The following is a 19,581-nucleotide window of genomic DNA, read 5'->3' as shown; positions in this document are numbered from 1 at the left end:
CATTCAAAGACCGACTAGACAACAACGCCCACAACAGCAAGGAATTATTCAGCATCGTCAAAGAATTTACCAACAACTCAGCCAACTCCAACGACATCACCCCCTCTCAAGCCCTCTGCGACTCCCTAGCTTCGTTCTTCCACAACAAAATCGCAGACATCCACAACAGCTTCGACAACCGACCGGGAGACCAACCCACCCAACCTTCTGCAGGACCTTCACCCCCCTTGAACATCCTTAATGACTGGCACCCAATCTCCACTGAGGACACCATCCGCCTGATGAACTCCATCCACTCAGGATCCCCAACTGACCCATGCCCTCACCACATCTTTAACAAAGCAGACTCCATCATAGCACCACACCTCCGAGACGTCATCAACTGCTCCCTCAACTCCGCCACCTTCCCGGAAAGCTGGAAACACGCAGAACTTAGCGCCCTTCTGAAAAAACCCACAGCGGACCCCACCGAACTCAAAAACTACCTCCCCATCTCGCTCCTTCCATTCCCGGCCAAAGTCATCGAGAAAGCCGTCAACAACCAGCTCGCCGCCTTCCTCGAAACCAACAAATCCCTTGACTCCTCACAGTCCGGCTTCCGAGCCAAACACAGCACGGAAACCGCCCTCATCGCAGCAACAGACGACATTCGTACTCTTCTGGACAATGGAGACACAGTCGCCCTCATCCTCCTCGACCTCTCCGCAGCCTTCGACACAGTCTGCCATAGCACCCTTCTACAGCGCCTTAGAAACATCGGAATCCAAGGAAAGGCACTGGAATGGATCACCTCGTTCCTCACTGGAAGAACCCAGAGAGTCCGCCTCCCACCATTCAACTCAGAGGCCTCTGAAGTCATCTGTGGCGTTCCCCAAGGGTCCTCACTCAGTCCCACCCTCTTCAACGTATACATGAGCCCCCTCGCGGCCATCGCTCGCCAACACAACCTCAACATCATCTCCTACGCAGATGACACTCAATTGATCCTATCACTCACCAAAGACCCTAACACCGCCAAAACCAACCTACATGAAGGAATGAAAGAAGAAGCCGAGTGGATGAAACACAGCCGTCTGAAACTGAACTCAGACAAAACAGAAGTCCTTATCTTAGGTACCTCCCCCTCCGCCTGGGATGACTCTTGGTGGCACCCATCCCGACGGACCACGCACGGAACCTGGGCGTCATCCTGGACTCCTCACTCTCTATGAACAGACAAGTCAACGCCGTTTCATCATCTTGCTTCAACATTCTTCGCATGCTCAAAAAAACATTTCGCTGGATCCCCACCGAAACCAGAAAAACGGTCACCCATGCACTGGTTACAAGCCGCCTGGACTACGGAAACACCCTATACGGCGGTATCACCGCAAAGCTCCAGAAAAAACTCCAACGCATCCAGAACGCATCAGCCAGACTCATACTAGACATCCCGCATAAAGACCACATCTCTAGTCACCTGAAAAACCTCCACTGGCTCCCCGTCAATAAGAGGATTACTTTCCGACTCCTAACCCACGCACACAAAGCACTTTACGAACTTGAACCCGAATGCCTCAACACACGACTATCATTCTACACCCCCTCCCGCCAGCTACGATCCTCCAACCAAGCCCTTGCTACCGTACCTCGCATCAATAAAACCACCATGGGAGGTAGATCCTTCTCCTACCTCGCAGATAAAACATGGAACTCACTCCCCACTCACCTTCGTCTCACTCAGAACCATCTAGCATTCAGAAAGCAACTTAAAACTTGGATATTCGACAAGTAACTCCCCATCCTTCTTCAAGCGCCTTGAGACCCTCCGGGTATGTAGCGCGCTATATAAATCTTTTGACTTGACTTGACTTGACTTCGCTACCCCCTACCGATTTAGATCAGGGTATTGGGAAATAGGGAGAAGTGTAACGCTTTGGATTTTCAGCATTTTTTAGCAAAACCTTTGTAAGTGGTCTTATCGGGGAGAGGGGACCCGTCTAGCCACCTACCCCTAGATTTTAAGAACAATGGTGTCTTCTATATTGAGTAAAGCGATACCAAGGGGGATGATGGATGGAGCGTTTGAGCAAATCAAACACTCACCCCCGGTCAACTGATCTGGGTTTAATCCATCACCATTCTTTAGCTCACTCCGCCACCCCAGTACAGACATGGCCATATGCAAATCAGTCTTGACCCTGTGCCTCATGGGAACAGTCCAGCCCGAACTGCCAAGCCATGCCTTCCCTGAACCAGAAACAAGCATCCTGGGACCGGTTTCTGGCTAATCAGCCGTCATCAGCCAGGCTATCTTGAATCCAGTGGCAAAGTGAGCCAGGGACCCACGTCTGAGCATACCCTGCCAACTTAGGGCGAACAAAGCGATACCAAGGGGGATGAGTATTGTGTAGGCCGCCGAGAATTACACACTGGCATAAAAACGATTTGCTTGATGAGGATGCAGCTACTTTACTACGAACAAGTAGAGAGTTTACCTGAGTCAGGAGCGTATAGGTTGACCTCCTATGGTAATACCGTATAGTATCATTATCATTCATGTCGCAGTCGTTTAAAAATTCATCTCGCTCAGGAGGAGCACCCCATAATCCCCTCCGGGGCTCATCCGTTTTCCCCTTAATTTTAAATTGGAAATTACTCATTTGTGGCTTGCGGTGACCCCAGGAGAGCGGCATCACCATCAGAATGTTACCAAAGTGCCGGGGGAGCTGAAGGAGCAGCACAGCCCCCCCAAAGAAAGTACCAGAGTCCCGACTCTGAGGTAAGTGGGACTCTATGAAACCTAACCCCTCAAAGGTTTTAAGTGGATATTAAGTCTCTCTTTGGTGGGACTCTATGAAAGATAACTCCTCAAGGTTTTAAGTGGTTATTAAGTCTCTCTTTGGTGTAACTTTTGATTTAGAGTTGGGAAGGCAGCGCCCTCTGTGGGTGATAAATATTGCTGCACCCAGTTGTGGGCTGAAAGTGTATAATATGAGTTTTTCATGTTGAAGGACATCCTCTAGGGGTGAAAGGAGGTATTTACACCTATGTGTAGTTACCAAAGAGTTCTCCTTTAGGGACTATATTTAAAGTGCAGTATTTTTATGCCTGATAAAAGTGTTTATGCTGCAAACACCCTCTAGGGGTGAAGGACTATAATTACATAGACACAATTATAACTTGTTGCCCCCAGGGGCTAGATTTTAAGTGTGTATTTCATGCTAAAGGTTATTTTGATAACCCGGATCATCTAGACATGCTTAGACATTTTACCTTGTGAATGTTTAAAGGAAGTTATGACGCTGACAACTACTCATAGGTCCCTCATAGGTCCAGTAAACCTGTGTTATTGCCAATAGTAAGTGTGGTCACTCATAGTTATAATCCAGTAGTGCATTTTTAGCTATCAGCTGGATCTGTTTCAGCACTTACAGGCAGAACCGCCAGAGAAGGGATACCGTGCGTTCTGGTATATATTGCAGCAAAGACCGCACCCCAACTTGCACAGTCCTCCTCAGAGGGCTGCGAGGGACCCCCATCGGCAAGCAAGTTGTCAATATTCTAAGTTTTTGCTACTGGTCTGTTTGCGGAAAACTGCTTCAAGCTGATTTGTTTTTTTGCTCAATCCAAAATGGAATTTCTTCCCTCTTGGTGGGAACCTTACCCATAACTGCATTTACTGTTTGTCGGCTAAGGCCCGGTGTAACCAATTGTGTCGGGGCAGCTTGAACAGCCCGCGCAGGAGCAAGTGTCAAGGTTCGCAGCACGAACTGTGTAAGGCATCTGTATATTGTTTACTAGATTACTGTATAACCCCCGCATCTGAATGGCAGACAAATTATTGATACCGGGATGCATGTTTGTGGACGACATGAACTTAGAGATGATGGCAGACTGATCCTGTGCCCCCCGCAGGATATGTTTTTCCTTAGACCAGCCAGCTCACAGTGCCACAGAAGCCCCCCTAAACCTAGACAGGGAGGAAACAGTTCTGGCAACCACTGAACATGAGAATCCTGTTCCCTTAGGAACCGTGGAGACAGATGTAGAACCTTTCGCTTACACACTCGTTCTCTCTTGTGCTCAGAGAAATATACAAAGAATGCACAGAGGGACATTTTCAATGTTTATTGAACCAACATGATTCTTGGATAGAATATATGTGCTGCAATGATCACTAGACAAAAGCAGATGAAACTGATAAGAATTATCAAGAAAGTTAAAAATACAAACAGTTCCACCAAAGTGCTGAAACAATGTATATATGCAAGCATAGGAAATAATATAACAACCCAGCGTACTTCTACTATGTAAACCCTAATCTACGTGTCTAGGGTGTATGTGTATGTTCTGCCAAGAATCCCCTTACTGGACGATTCATCTCCATTACCTGGTGGGTAAGTATGTAGGACCCCATCTTGACCACGAGCTGAACACCCCTCACGGAGATGTTAGTCAGCTGCCCGGCTAAAGCATCAGCCAGTGGAGACCTCTGGATGTCAGCAGTAGTGTCTCCTCTACCTACACCCAGAAACAGATGTTTAATTAGACACAGGCACCCTTGCCTTGCGCTGAGATTGTTATCAGGCTGCCATTTTTTTGTATTCTGCAAATAGCTGTGTTGCCATATGGACGAAAATAACAAACACATGTGCACAACTTACGCGTAGGCCTTGTACATAGTGCCAAGGCAATAAAATAGTGTTCTTGCGAAGTTGACTCGTGTAAGCAAGGTCAGGGTTTCTAGGAAACTGACCAAAAGTGTCATGAATGCAAATGTGTGTTAGACGTCAATGTTACAAGTGAAGGCAACTTTTAGGAAAGCCCGGTGTTCATGTAAAATGGCAACGTTTTCCTGCTAGGCCTAAACGGGGCACATGACAAGGTGAGTGAGGTGAATGATCGAGTTAGACTATTGGTGTCTTGTTGTTTATTAAAATCCACTCACATCCCTGTACAGCACCTCAGCTGGAGGCAGGGGCCTCACCGATTGCCAAATACTCTTCCCCTTTTGAGTCCATTCAGTGTTCTGCTCACAGATGCTGCACTCCTGTCCTCACTGTGCTTGTTACGCTCACAGATGCTGCACTCCTGTCCTCACTGTGCTTGTTCTGCTCACAGATGCTACACTCCTGTCCTCCCTGTCCTTGTTCTGCTCACAGATGCTGCACTCCTGTCCTCACTGTGCTTCTTCCGCTCACAGATGCTGCACTCCTGTCCGCACTGTGCTTGTTCCTCTCACAGATGCTGCACTGCTGTCCTCACTGTGCTTGTTCTGCTCACAGATGCTGCACTCCTGTCCTCACTTTGCTTGTTCCACTCACAGATGTTGCACTCGTGTCCTCACTTTGCTTGTTCCACTCACAGATGTTGCACTCCTGTCCTCACTTTGCTTGTTCTGCTCACAGATGCTGCACTCCTGTCCTCACTGTGCTTGTTCTGCTCACAGATGCTGCACTCCTGTCCTCACTGTGCTTCTTCCGCTCACAGATGCTGCACTCCTGTCCTCACTGTGCTTCTTCCGCTCACAGATGCTGCACTCCTGTCCTCATTGTGCTTGTTCCACTCACAGATGTTGCACTCCTGTCCTCACTGTGCTTGTTCTGCTCACAGATGCTGCACTCCTGTCCTCACTGTGCTTGTTCTGCTCACAGATGCTGCACTCCTGTCCTCACTGTGCTTCTTCCGCTCACAGATGCTGCACTCCTGTCCGCACTGTGCTTGTTCCTCTCACAGATGCTGCACTGCTGTCCTCACTGTGCTTGTTCTGCTCACAGATGCTGCACTCCTGTCCTCACTTTGCTTGTTCCACTCACAGATGTTGCACTCGTGTCCTCACTGTGCTTGTTCCACTCACAGATGCTGTACTCCTGTCCTCACTGTGCTTGTTCTGCTCACAGATGCTGCACGTCTGTCCTCACTGGGCTTGTTCCACTCACAGATGCTGCACTCCTGTGTTCACTGTGCTTGCTCTGCTCACAGATGCTGCACTCCTGTCCTCACTGTGCTTGTTCTGCTCACAGATGCTGCACTCCTGTCCTCACTGTGCTTGTTACGCTCACAGATGCTGCACTCCTGTCCTCACTGTGCTTGTTCTGCTCACGGATGCTGCACTCCTGTCCTCACTGTGCTTGTTACACTCACAGATGCCGCACTCCTGTCCTCACTGTGCTTGTTCCGGTCACAGATGCTGCACTCCTGTCCTCACTGTGCTTGATCCACTCACAGATGCTGCACTCCTGTCCTCACTGTCCTTGTTCTGCTCACAGATGCTGCACTCCTGTCCTCACTGTGCTTGTTCCTCTCACAGATGCTGCACTCCTGTCCTCACTGTCCTTGTTCTGCTCACAGATGCTGCACTCCTGTCCTCACTGTGCTTGTTCCTCTCACAGATTCTGCACTCCTGTCCTCACTGTGCTTGTTCCTCTCACAGATGCTGCACTCATGTCCTCACTGTGCTTGTTCCTCTCACAGATGCTGCACTCCTGTCCTCACTGTGCTTGTTCCTCTCACAGATGCTGCACTCCTGACCTCACTGTGCTTGTTCCGCTCACAGATGCTGCACTCCTGTCTTCACTGTGCTTGTTCCACTCACAGATGCTGCACTCCTGTCCTCACTGTCCTTGTTCTGCTCACAGATGCTGCACTCCTGTCCTCCCTGTGCTTGTTCTGCTCACAGATGCTGCACTCCTGTCCTCACTGTGCTTGTTCCTCTCACAGATGCTGCACTCCTGTCCTCACTGTACTTGTTCCGCTCACAGATGCTGCACTCCTGTCCTCACTGTGCTTGTTCCACTCACAGATGCTGAACTCCTGTGTTCGCTGTGCTTGTTCCGCTCACAGATGCTGCACTCCTGTCCTCACTGTGCTTGTTCCGCTCACAGATGCTGCACTCCTGTCCTCACTGTGCTTGTTCCACTCACAGATGCTGCACTCCTGTGTTCGCTGTGCTTGTTCCGCTCACAGATGCTGCACTCCTGTCCTCACTGTGCTTGTTCCGCTCACAGATGCTGCACTCCTGTCCTCACTGTGCTTGTTCTGCTCACAGATGCTGCACTCCTGTCCTCACTGTGCTTGTTCCACTCACAGATGCTGCACTCCTGTCCTCACTGTGCTTGTTCCTCTCACAGATGCTGCACTCCTGTCCTCACTGTGCTTGTTTCACTCACAGATGCTGCACTCCTGTCCTCACTGTGCTTGTTCCACTCACAGATGCTGCACTCCTGTCCTCACTGTGCTTGTTCCGATCACAGATGCTGCACTCCTGTCCTCACTGTGCTTGTTCCTCTCACAGATGCTGCACTCCTGTCCTCACTGTGCTTCTTCCACTCACAGATGCTGCACTCCTGTCCTCACTGTGCTTGTTCCGATCACAGATGCTGCACTCCTGTCCTCACTGTGCTTGTTCCTCTCACAGATGCTGCACTCCTGTCCTCACTGTGCTTGTTCCGCTCACAGATGCTGCACTCCTGTCCTCACTGTGCTTGTTCCGCTCACAGATGCTGCCCTCCTGTCCTCACTGTGCTTGTTCTCCTCAAGGATGCTGCACTCCTGTCCTCACTGTGCTTGTTCCGCTCACAGATGCTGCACCCTTGTCCTCACTGTGCTTGTTCTACTCACAGATGCTGCACTCCTGTCCTCACTGTGCTTGTTCCGCTCACAGATGCTGCACTCCTGTACTCAATGTGCTTGTTCTCCTCAAGGATGCTGCACTCCTGTCCTCACTGTGCTTGTTCCGCTCACAGATGCTGCACCCTTGTCCTCACTGTGCTTGTTCCACTCACAGATGCTGCACTCCTGTCTTCACTGTGCTTGTTCCGCTCACAGATGCTGCACTCCTGTCCTCACTGTGCTTGTTCCACTCACAGCTGCTGCACTCCTGCCCTCACTGTCCTTGTCCTACTCACAGATGCTGCACTCCTATCCTCACTGTCCTTCTTCCACTCACAGATGCTGCACTTCTGTCCTCACTGTGCTTGTTGTACTCACAGATGCTGCACTCCTGTCCTCAATGTGCTTGTTCTCCTCACAGATGCTGCACTCCTATCCTCACTGTCCTTCTTCCACTCTCAGATGCTGCACTCCTGTCCTCACTGTGCTTGTTCCACTCACAGATGCTGCACTCATGTCCTCACTGTGCTTGTTCCGCTCACAGATGCTGCACCCCTGCCCTCACTGTGCTTGTTCCTCACAGATGTTGCACTCCTGTCCTCACTGTGCTTGTTCCTCTCACAGATGCTGCACTCCTGTCCGCACTGTGCTTGTTCCTCTCACAGATGCTGCACTCCTGTCCTCACTGTGCTTGTTCTGCTCACAGATGCTGCACTCCTGTCCTCACTGTGCTTGTTTCACTCACGGATGCTGCACTCCTGTCCTCACTGTGCTTGTTCCACTCACAGATGCTGCACTCCTGTCCTCACTGTGCTTGTTACACTCACAGATGCTGCACTCCTGTCCTCACTGTGCTTGATCTGCTCACAGATGCTGCACTCCTGTCCTCACTGTGCTTGTTACACTCACAGATGCTGCACTCCTGTCCTCACTGTACTTGTCCTACTCACAGATGCTGCACTCCTGTCCTCACTGTGCTTGTTACACTCACAGATGCTGCACTCCTGTCCTCACTGTGCTTGATCTGCTCACAGATGCTGCACTCCTGCCCTCACTGTCCTTGTCCTACTCACCGATGCTGCACTCCTATCCTCACTGTCCTTCTTCCACTCACAGATGCTGCACTCCTGTCCTCACTGTGCTTGTTGTACTCAGAGATGCTGCACTCCTGTCCTCAATGTGCTTGTTCTCCTCATAGATGCTGCACTCCTGTCCTCACTGTGCTTGTTGTACTCACAGATGCTGCACTCCTGTCCTCACTGTGCTTGTTCCTCTCACAGATGCTGCACTCCTGTCCTCACTGTGCTTGTTCCGCTCACAGATGCTGCACTCCTGTCCTCACTGTGCTTGTTCCACTCACAGATGCTGCACTCCTGTCCTCACTGTGCTTGTTCCGCTCACAGATGCTGCACTCCTGTCCTCACTGTGCTTGTTACACTCACAGATGCTTCACTCCTGTCCTCACTGTGCTTGTTCTACTCACAGATGCTGCACTCCTGTCCTCACTGTGCTTGTTCTACTCACAGATGCTGCACTCCTGTCCTCACTGTGCTTGTTACACTCACAGATGCTTCACTCCTGTCCTCACTGTGCTTGTTCTACTCATAGATGCTGCACTCCTGTCCTCACTGTGCTTGTTCTACTCATAGATGCTGCACTCCTGTCCTCACTGTGCTTGTTCTACTCACAGATGCTGCACTCCTGTCCTCACTGTGCTTGTTCTACTCACAGATGCTGCACTCCTGTCCTCACTGTGCTTGTTCCGCTCACAAATGCTGCTCTCTTGTCCTCACTGTGCTTGTTCTGCTCACTGATGCTGCACTCCTGCCCTCACTGTGCTTGTTCCTCTCACAGATGCTGCACTCCTGTCCTCACTGTCCTTGTTCCGCTCACAGATGCTGCACTCCTGCCCTCACTGTGCTTGTTCTACTCATAGATGCTGCACTCCTGTCCTCACTGTGCTTGTTGTACTCACAGATGCTGCACTCCTGTCCTTACTGTGCTTGTTCTCCTCATAGATGCTGGACTCCTGTCCTCACTGTGCTTGTTGTACTCACAGATGCTGCACTCCTGTCCTTACTGTGCTTGTTACACTCACAGATGCTGCACTCCTGTCCTCACTGTACTTGTCCTACTCACAGATGCTGCACTCCTGTCCTCACTGTGCTTGTTACACTCACAGATGCTGCACTCCTGTCCTCACTGTGCTTGATCTGCTCACAGATGCTGCACTCCTGCCCTCACTGTCCTTGTCCTACTCACAGATGCTGCACTCCTATCCTCACTGTCCTTCTTCCACTCACAGATGCTGCACTCCTGTCCTCACTGTGCTTGTTGTACTCAGAGATGCTGCACTCCTGTCCTCAATGTGCTTGTTCTCCTCATAGATGCTGCACTCCTGTCCTCACTGTGCTTGTTGTACTCACAGATGCTGCACTCCTGTCCTCACTGTGCTTGTTCCTCTCACAGATGCTGCACTCCTGTCCTCACTGTGCTTGTTCCGCTCACAGATGCTGCACTCCTGTCCTCACTGTGCTTGTTCCACTCACAGATGCTGCACTCCTGTCCTCACTGTGCTTGTTCCGCTCACAGATGCTGCACTCCTGTCCTCACTGTGCTTGTTACACTCACAGATGCTTCACTCCTGTCCTCACTGTGCTCGTTCCGCTCACAGATGCTGCACTCCTGTCCTCACTGTGCTTGTTACACTCACAGATGCTTCACTCCTGTCCTCACTGTGCTTGTTCTACTCATAGATGCTGCACTCCTGTCCTCACTGTGCTTGTTCTACTCATAGATGCTGCACTCCTGTCCTCACTGTGCTTGTTCTACTCATAGATGCTGCACTCCTGTCCTCACTGTGCTTGTTCTACTCACAGATGCTGCACTCCTGTCCTCACTGTGCTTGTTCTACTCACAGATGCTGCACTCCTGTCCTCACTGTGCTTGTTCCGCTCACAAATGCTGCACTCTTGTCCTCACTGTGCTTGTTCTGCTCACTGATGCTGCACTCCTGCCCTCACTGTGCTTGTTCCTCTCACAGATGCTGCACTCCTGTCCTCACTGTCCTTGTTCCGCTCACAGATGCTGCACTCCTGCCCTCACTGTGCTTGTTCTACTCATAGATGCTGCACTCCTGTCCTCACTGTGCTTGTTGTACTCACAGATGCTGCACTCCTGTCCTTACTGTGCTTGTTCTCCTCATAGATGCTGCACTCCTGTCCTCACTGTGCTTGTTGTACTCACAGATGCTGCACTCCTGTCCTTACTGTGCTTGTTCTCCTCATAGATGCTGCACTCCTGTCCTCACTGTGCTTGTTCCGCTCACAGATGCTGCACTCTTGTCCTCACTGTGCTTGTTCTCCTCATAGATGCTGCACTCCTGTCCTCACTGTGCTTGTTGTACTCACAGATGCTGCACTCCTGTCCTCACTGTGCTTGTTCCGCTCACAGATGCTGCACTCCTGTCCTCACTGTGCTTGTTCCACTCACAGATGCTGCACTCCTGTCCTCACTGTGCTTGTTCCGCTCACAGATGCTGCACTCCTGTCCTCACTGTGCTTGTTACACTCACAGATGCTTCACTCCTGTCCTCACTGTGCTTGTTCTCCTCACAGATGCTGCACTCCTGTCCTCACTGTGCTTGTTCCACTCACAGATGCTGCACTCCTGTCCTCACTGTGCTTGTTCTACTCACAGATGCTGCACTCCTGTCCTCACTGTGCTTGTTCTACTCATAGATGCTGCACTCCTGTCCTCACTGTCCTTGTTCTACTCACAGATGCTGGACTCCTATCCTCACTGTGCTTGTTCCGCTCACAGATGCTGCACTCCTGTCCTCACTGTGCTTGTTCCACTCACAGATGCTGCACTCCTGTCCTCACTGTGCTTGTTCTACTCACAGATGCTGCACTCCTGTCCTCACTGTGCTTGTTCTACTCATAGATGCTGCACTCCTGTCCTCACTGTGCTTGTTCTACTCACAGATGCTGCACTCCTGTCCTCACTGTGCTTGTTTTGCTCACAGATGCTGCACTCCTGTCCTCACTGTGCTTGATCCACTCACAGATGCTTCACTCCTGTCCTCACTGTGCTTGTTTCACTCACAGATGCTGCACTCCTATCCTCACTGTCCTTCTTCCACTCACAGATGCTGCACTCCTGTCCTCACTGTGCTTGTTCTGCTCACAGATGCTGCACTCCTGTCCTCACTGTCCTTGTTCTGCTCACAGATGCTGCACTCCTGTCCTCACTGTGCTTGTTCTGCTAACAGATGCTGCACTCATGTCCTCACTGTGCTTGTTTCACTCACAGATGCTGCACTCCTGTCCTCACTGTCCTTGTTCTGCTCACAGATGCTGCACTCCTATCCTCACTGTCCTTCTTCCACTCACAGATGCTGCACTCCTATCCTCACTGTCCTTCTTCCACTCACAGATGCTGCACTCCTGTCCTCACTGTGCTTGTTCTGCTCACAGATGCTGCACTCCTGTCCTCACTGTCCTTGTTCTACTCACAGATGCTGCACTCCTATCCTCACTGTCCTTCTTCCACTCACAGATGCTGCACTCCTGTCCTCACTGTCCTTGTTCCGCTCACAGATGCTGCACTCCTGTCCTCACTGTGCTTGTTTCACTCACAGATGCTGCACTCCTGTCCTCACTGTGCTTGTTCCACTCACAGATGCTGCACTCCTGTCCTCACTGTGCTTGTTCTACTCACAGATGCTGCACTCCTGTCCTCACTGTGCTTGTTCTACTTGTTAGACGGACCGGGAGGGTCGGCCGAGATTACGGGGAGAGGTCTCCAGGGAGAGCCGTCTCCAACGACTGTACAGATAAGTAACTTCCCCCCCACAGACGGACACCACACAAGATTGAAGGTTAACGAGACTTTATATGCACTTCTTAGGTTACGTTGATATAATACAAGGAGGTCTGGACTCAGGGGTCCCCTCGGTTCTGATCTCTGGTTGAGGAAAAGGGTAGCGGGACAGTCTTAGTTACCAATGAGTTCAATAGCTCTCAATCCTCGAGCTCGGCGTGGTTGCTGATCGGGCCGTGGAGGAGCCAAGCAGGTCCCGAGATGGATGAAGGGTGGTCGGCGGGCCGTGGAGAAGCCAAGCAGGTCCCGATATGGATGAAGGATGGTCGACGGGCCGTGGAGAAGCCAAGCAGGTCCCGATGCAGATGACAGTTACAACGGTCCGCGGCCTCGCCAGCAGATCCGGACGACGGTGAAGGATGAAGGTTACGACGGCTGTGGCAGCGCCAACAGGCAGGATGATGGTGCACAGGACAGAGCTACGGCAGCGCCAGTAGTCCGTCCAGGATGAGTTCTTCTTTCGTCTCTCGACTCCAAGATACAACTGCCTTCCTGTTCTGGAGCTGCCCCAGTTATAGGGCTGGCGTGCTTTGATGTCCGGACCCTCGCACTTGGAGGTCGGGAGGTCCGGGATGAGGGAGTCCAGACACCCAGCAGGGGGGTGGAGCCAGCGCCCGGGGAGGCGATGGGCGAGCGGCACTGGCCGGGGGAGAACCATCGACACCTCTTTCTCCCATTGACTGGCCAAGTAGCTCGCTCACCTCCTGGGTGGAGGGTGGTGCCGGAATGTCTGAGGCCGGGCTAGGCCCAGGGTTGAGGTCGATCGGGGGCCAGGCGGCCTCGTGGCGAAGTGTCCAAGATGGCGGCCCGGGCTGGGCGCGTGGGTCGGCCGTGGATCGGACCCACGAGGTTATCATGCTCGGGGGCAGGTGTCCCTGAGGGGACGTAGGACGTGCAATGGTGGGGTGTGGTGCTTGTATGACTGGCTCGGGCTTGGTCGAGCCGGGGGAGAGCGGCCCGTCACGTGGCCTGTCCAACATGCGTCCCCCCCAGCTGAAGGCGGGGAGAGTTACCCATCCTCTTGGGGACTCTCTTCGTCGAGGCGGAAAAACCGGGACAGGCCATCCGCGTTGGCGTGGTCAGACCCAGGCCGGTGTTCAACGGTAAAGTCCATACCTTGCAAGGAGATGGACCAGCGTAGCAGTTTTGGGTTTTCCCCCCGCATATGCATCAACCACTGCAGGGGTCGGTGGTCAGTCTGCACCCGGAAGTGGGTGCCAAAAAGGTAGGGTCGGAGCTTCTTGAGGGCCCATACCACAGCGAAGGCTTCCCTCTCTATGGTGCTCCAGCGTTGCTCCCGTGGTAGGAGTCTCCGGCTGATGAAGGCCACCGGTTGATCAAGGCCTTCGGTGTTCACCTGGGACAGGACCGCCCCAATGCCCTGGTCGGAGGCGTCCGTCTGGACGACGAACTCCCGGCTGTAGTCTGGGGCCTGGAGTACAGGAGCGGAACACATGGCGGCCTTTAGCTGTTCGAAGGCCGCTTGACACTCTGGGGTCCAGTTCACCTTCTTGGGCTGATTTTTCGACGTGAGTTCGGTGAGAGGCCCCACGATGGTACCATAGTCTTTCACGAACCTTCGGTAGTAGCCCGTGAGGCCCAGGAAGGCTCGCACCTCAGTTTGAGTGTTAGGGGGTTGCCAGTTCTGGATGGCGGCAATTTTCAGTTGAAGAGGGGCCACTAGACCGCTTCCCACTTGGTGTCCGAGGTAGGTCACTGACCCTTGTCCAATTTGACATTTGCTGGCCTTGATCGTGAGGCCAGCTCGCTGAAGGGCTTGCAACACTGCCTGGAGGTGGTGGAGGTGCTCGGTCCAGTGGTGGCTGTACACAGCGATGTCGTCCAGGTAGGCGGCGCTGAACTCTTCGAGCCCCGCCAGGACCTGATTGACGAGCCGTTGGAAAGTCGCTGGGGCATTTTTCATGCCGAAGGGCATGACCGTGAAGTGATAGTGGCCATCGGGGGTGGAGAAGGCAGAACGTTCTTGTGCTCGGGGTGTGAGGCCGATCTGCCAATAGCCTGCCGTTAGATCGAAGATGCTGAGGTAACGGGCAGCGCCCATTCGGTCGACCAGTTCATCTGCCCGGGGGATGGGGTGTGCGTCCGTTCTGGTGACTTCATTCAGGCCCCGGTAGTCGACACAGAACCGGAGTTCGGGTGTGGTTCCGGGGGCGGCTGCTTTGGGGACCAGTACGACCGGGCTGGCCCATGGACTGTCGGAGGGCTCGATGACCCCGAGCGTGAGCATCTTAGTTACTTCCGCCTGGATGCAGGCCCGTACCCGATCAGGTACGCGGTAAGCCCGGTGGCGGATAGGAGGGCTGTCTCCGGTGTCCACATCGTGCACACACCAGGAAGTGACACCTGGGGTGAGGGAGAACAGGCTGGCAAATCGTGATAGGAGGGCTTGGCACTCTTGGCGTTGTTCCTGGGTGAGGGTCTCCGAGAGTCGGACCCCATCCACGGAGCCGTCTTGCTCCTGGGTCCGCAAGAGGTCAGGGAGAGGCTCGGAGTCGTCCTCAACCCCGTTGTCTGTGGCCATCAAGAGGCTGAGTTCTGTTCGTGCAAAGTGGGGTTTCAGTCTGTTGGTGTGGAGGACTCGGAGCGGATTCCGGGCGGACTCCATATCGATCAGATAGGTGGCGGGTCCCTTGCGCTCGATTACCTTGAAGGGTCCCGTCCATTTGTCTTGGAGAGCGCACGGTTCTGTGGGGGACATTACCCAGACCTGTTGCCCCGGCTCGAATTCAATAGATGAGGCGTTCTGGTCATACCATCTCTTCATGTCCTCTTGACTGGCCTCTAGGTTGGCTTTCGCTAGGTCTCTGAACCGCTGGGACTGGTTGCGGAGGGTGAGGAGGTACCGGAAGACATCTGGAGGACTCTTGGCCGGAGGCAACTCCCAGCCTTCTTTGATCAGGCTGAGTGGCCCCCGTACTGGGTGCCCATAGAGCAGCTCGAATGGGCTGAAGCCTAGGGACTTCTGTGGGACCTCCCGGTAGGCGAAGAGGAGGCACGGCAGCAGCACGTCCCACTGGCGACGGAGGGGTTCTTCCAATCCCCCGATCATCCCTTTTAGTGTGCGATTGAACCGTTCAACAAGTCCGTTTCCTTGGGGGTGATAGGGGGTCGTGAAGCGGTAGGTGACCCCACACTGTTGCCAGAGGGACTTCATGTATTTGGAAATAAAGTTCGTGCCTCTGTCACTGACGACTTCTCGGGGGAACCCCACACGGGAGAAGATCCCCATCAGGGCCCTGCCGACCACTGGGGCTGTGACGGTCCGGAGAGGAATAGCCTCAGGGTAGCGGGTGGCGTGGTCCACTAGTACTAGGATGAAGCGATGGCCTTGTCTTGTACGTGGGTCTAGGGGTCCCACAATGTCTATTCCGACCCTCTCAAATGGGGTTGTGACTACGGGAAAGGGTTGCAGGGGGGCCTTTAATTTGCGGCCGCTCTTCCCACTGGCTTGGCACGTGGGGCAAGATCGGCAATGCTGGTGCACATCGTTTCTCATTTTTGGCCAGAAGAAGTGGGTCACTAGGCGGCTGTAGGTTTTATCTTGTCCCAGGTGCCCTGCCAGGGGAACATCGTGGGCCAGATTTAGCAGGAAGTCTCTAAAGCGGAGTGGCACCACTAGTACTCGGTTGGCCCCCAGCTCGGCGATTCGTTGCTCGCTGTACAGTAGGTCATTGTCCCAGTAGACCCAATGAGCTCCGGAGGTATCCCCTGCGCTTTGGGCGAGCGCTTGTTGTCGGAGTCCCTCAAGGGAGGGACAGGTCTTCTGCTCCTGACGAAATTGTTCTTGTGTGGGCCCCCCTTCTTGAGCCCACTGGTCGAGATTAGCAAGGTCGGAAGGTTGAGCAGGTTCGAGGGGGATGCACTGGTCGGGGGTCTCGGCGGGGGCGACCGGCGGCGGAGGCGCCGGCCATTCTGGTTCTTCCGGGTGATGGTTGGCACGGGCGGCCATAGACCGGGTGGTGACGCACGCCCAGTCTGGGACGCCCAACATCCCCAAGTGTTCTTTTCGCTCCACGGCTGCCCACGGGGAGCTTTCCAGGTCATTTCCGAGGAGGCAGTCCACGGGGGCGTCGTCTCGGACCGTTACTTTCAACATGCCGGAGACCCCTCCCCATTCAAAGGGGACGCAGGCCATCCGACACAGACTCTCCGAGTTGTCGGCTGATCGTACAGGGCAGAGAATGTTCGGTAGATATTGCTCTGGGGTCACCAGATGACAGCGGACGGCTGTCACACTGGCCCCGGTGTCTCGAAGGGCTTCGGCCCGTTGTCCATTGATGCTCACCCATTGGCCGTACTTCTGGGTGTTAGCGGGTAGGGGGACCCGCGGGACCATGTCTCTTCCCCCTAAGCACGCGAGAGTCATGGCGGCTGGCTCCCACCCTTGATACTCTTGCTCGTCTGTTTCTTGTTCCTCGGAGATCTGTTCTTCCCCTAGTGCCGCGGCGGTCACCTGGCGGGGTCTTGGGCTCTGATACTGCGGGCAGCTTGGGTCATTTGCATAGTGGCCGACTCGTTGGCATCGGTGACATGTAACATTGGCTCTGTATCCCGGTCGCGCCGGGGTGCTGCCCCGGTTGGCCGGGGGGGTGGTGCTGGTAGTGGGGGCGGCCGGAGTGTTGTCTCTTCCTCGTCCTTGGCCCCCTCCTCCTCCTCTGGATCGGTGGTGACCATTGTTGTTCCTGTTCTGCTCGTAGGACCCATTCCGGCCCACTCGGGTGATCTCCCACCGGTCAGCTTCGGCTGCGAGCTGCCGGGGATCGGTTAACTTGCTGTCGAGGAGGTGTTGGCGTAGTTCAATGAAGCAGTTGTTGGACAGATGCTCCCATACCATCAGATTGAACAACTGCTCGTAGGTCGTGACGTTGTTCCCTCTGATCCAGCCTTCGAAGGCTCGGCTAAAGTACGTTACATAGTCCACCCAAGTTGTACCTGGAATGCGTGTGCAGTCTCGGAACCTCTGACGGTACATCTCGGGCGTGAGGCCATAGCGAGTGAGGAGGGCCGCTTTCATATGGTCGTAGGAAGTCATCTGGTGGTCTGGGAGCTGTAACAGAGTATCGCGGCCCTCATTGAGGAATTTGCCCCATAGGCCGGCTCCCCAGTCGGCTCTATCGATCCGGTGCGCAGTCATCGCGATTTCATATGCTTTAAACCATTGCTGGATGTCGTCTTCTCGAAAATATTCTCGGACCACATCCTTGGGGATGTGCACTTTTTTGTCCGTGGTCCCGGGGGTGGACGGTCTGTCGGGCACCCCTAATTCTTTATTCTGTTTGCGCAGGTTGATCTCGGCTAGGTTCCGCTCGTGCTCGTACGTTAGTCTTTTTTCCTCGAGCTCCCTTTGCCTCTGTTTCTCCTCTCTTTCTTCTCGGAGGCGAAGGTGCTCTAAGTTTATTTTTTGCTCGGCCAATTTGAGTTCTATGTCCATCTTGAGTCGGGCCATTTCAAGTTCGTGTAGTCGGGCTTTTTCTCTTTCTTGGATCTCGTCTTGTGAGAGACCCGTTCTTTGCTCTTCAGGGGCCGTGTTGGTCTTTTTCGCGGTGCTTTGCTCCGGGGCTTCGACATCCCCGGTCTCTGCCCAAGATTCTAGGGCATGCTTAAAATCGTCCTTGGTACTTAGTCCGGTGGTAGCGATACCTAGTTCGATGCAGAACTGCTTTAGTTCACGATGGCTGTATTCCTCTAGCTTTTCCATTTGGAACTTCTCAGTTGATCCGCTCTCTTTAGTCGACATTGTTGTTCGTTGTGGGGTGAGCTACTCTCTGTACGTTATGCGGTGATTCGGATCGCGCCGCTGGCCACCAATGTTAGACGGACCGGGAGGGTCGGCCGAGATTACGGGGAGAGGTCTCCAGGGAGAGCCGTCTCCAACGACTGTACAGATAAGTAACTTCCCCCCCACAGACGGACACCACACAAGATTGAAGGTTAACGAGACTTTATATGCACTTCTTAGGTTACGTTGATATAATACAAGGAGGTCTGGACTCAGGGGTCCCCTCGGTTCTGATCTCTGGTTGAGGAAAAGGGTAGCGGGACAGTCTTAGTTACCAATGAGTTCAATAGCTCTCAATCCTCGAGCTCGGCGTGGTTGCTGATCGGGCCGTGGAGGAGCCAAGCAGGTCCCGAGATGGATGAAGGGTGGTCGGCGGGCCGTGGAGAAGCCAAGCAGGTCCCGATATGGATGAAGGATGGTCGACGGGCCGTGGAGAAGCCAAGCAGGTCCCGATGCAGATGACAGTTACAACGGTCCGCGGCCTCGCCAGCAGATCCGGACGACGGTGAAGGATGAAGGTTACGACGGCTGTGGCAGCGCCAACAGGCAGGATGATGGTGCACAGGACAGAGCTACGGCAGCGCCAGTAGTCCGTCCAGGATGAGTTCTTCTTTCGTCTCTCGACTCCAAGATACAACTGCCTTCCTGTTCTGGAGCTGCCCCAGTTATAGGGCTGGCGTGCTTTGATGTCCGGACCCTCGCACTTGGAGGTCGGGAGGTCCGGGATGAGGGAGTCCAGACACCCAGCAGGGGGGTGGAGCCAGCGCCCGGGGAGGCGATGGGCGAGCGGCACTGGCCGGGGGAGAACCATCGACACCTCTTTCTCCCATTGACTGGCCAAGTAGCTCGCTCACCTCCTGGGTGGAGGGTGGTGCCGGAATGTCTGAGGCCGGGCTAGGCCCAGGGTTGAGGTCGATCGGGGGCCAGGCGGCCTCGTGGCGAAGTGTCCAAGATGGCGGCCCGGGCTGGGCGCGTGGGTCGGCCGTGGATCGGACCCACGAGGTTATCATGCTCGGGGGCAGGTGTCCCTGAGGGGACGTAGGACGTGCAATGGTGGGGTGTGGTGCTTGTATGACTGGCTCGGGCTTGGTCGAGCCGGGGGAGAGCGGCCCGTCACGTGGCCTGTCCAACACTACTCATAGATGCTGCACTCCTGTCCTCACTGTGCTTGTTCCACTCACAGATGCTTCACTCCTGTCCTCACTGTGCTTGTTCTGCTAACAGATGCTGCACTCCTGTCCTCACTGTGCTTGTTCCACTCACAGATGCTGCACTCCTGTCCTCACTGTGCTTGTTCTGCTCAC

General features: G+C 53.8%; 1 protein-coding gene across 1 annotated transcript in view; it reads left to right on the top strand.

The window, feature by feature from the left end:
* The window catches only part of LOC147706676 (vomeronasal type-2 receptor 26-like), a 273,397-nt gene that overhangs the window by 186,151 nt on the left and 67,665 nt on the right, over nt 1-19,581 (top strand). The gene's annotated exons all lie outside the window — the stretch shown is intronic.

The sequence above is a fragment of the Lissotriton vulgaris genome, chromosome 6 (assembly GCF_964263255.1).
Source record: "Lissotriton vulgaris chromosome 6, aLisVul1.2, whole genome shotgun sequence".
Classification (NCBI taxonomy): domain Eukaryota; kingdom Metazoa; phylum Chordata; class Amphibia; order Caudata; family Salamandridae; genus Lissotriton; species Lissotriton vulgaris.
Note: the sequence above shows the minus strand (reverse complement) of the source record. Positions and strands in the feature narration are given on the sequence as shown.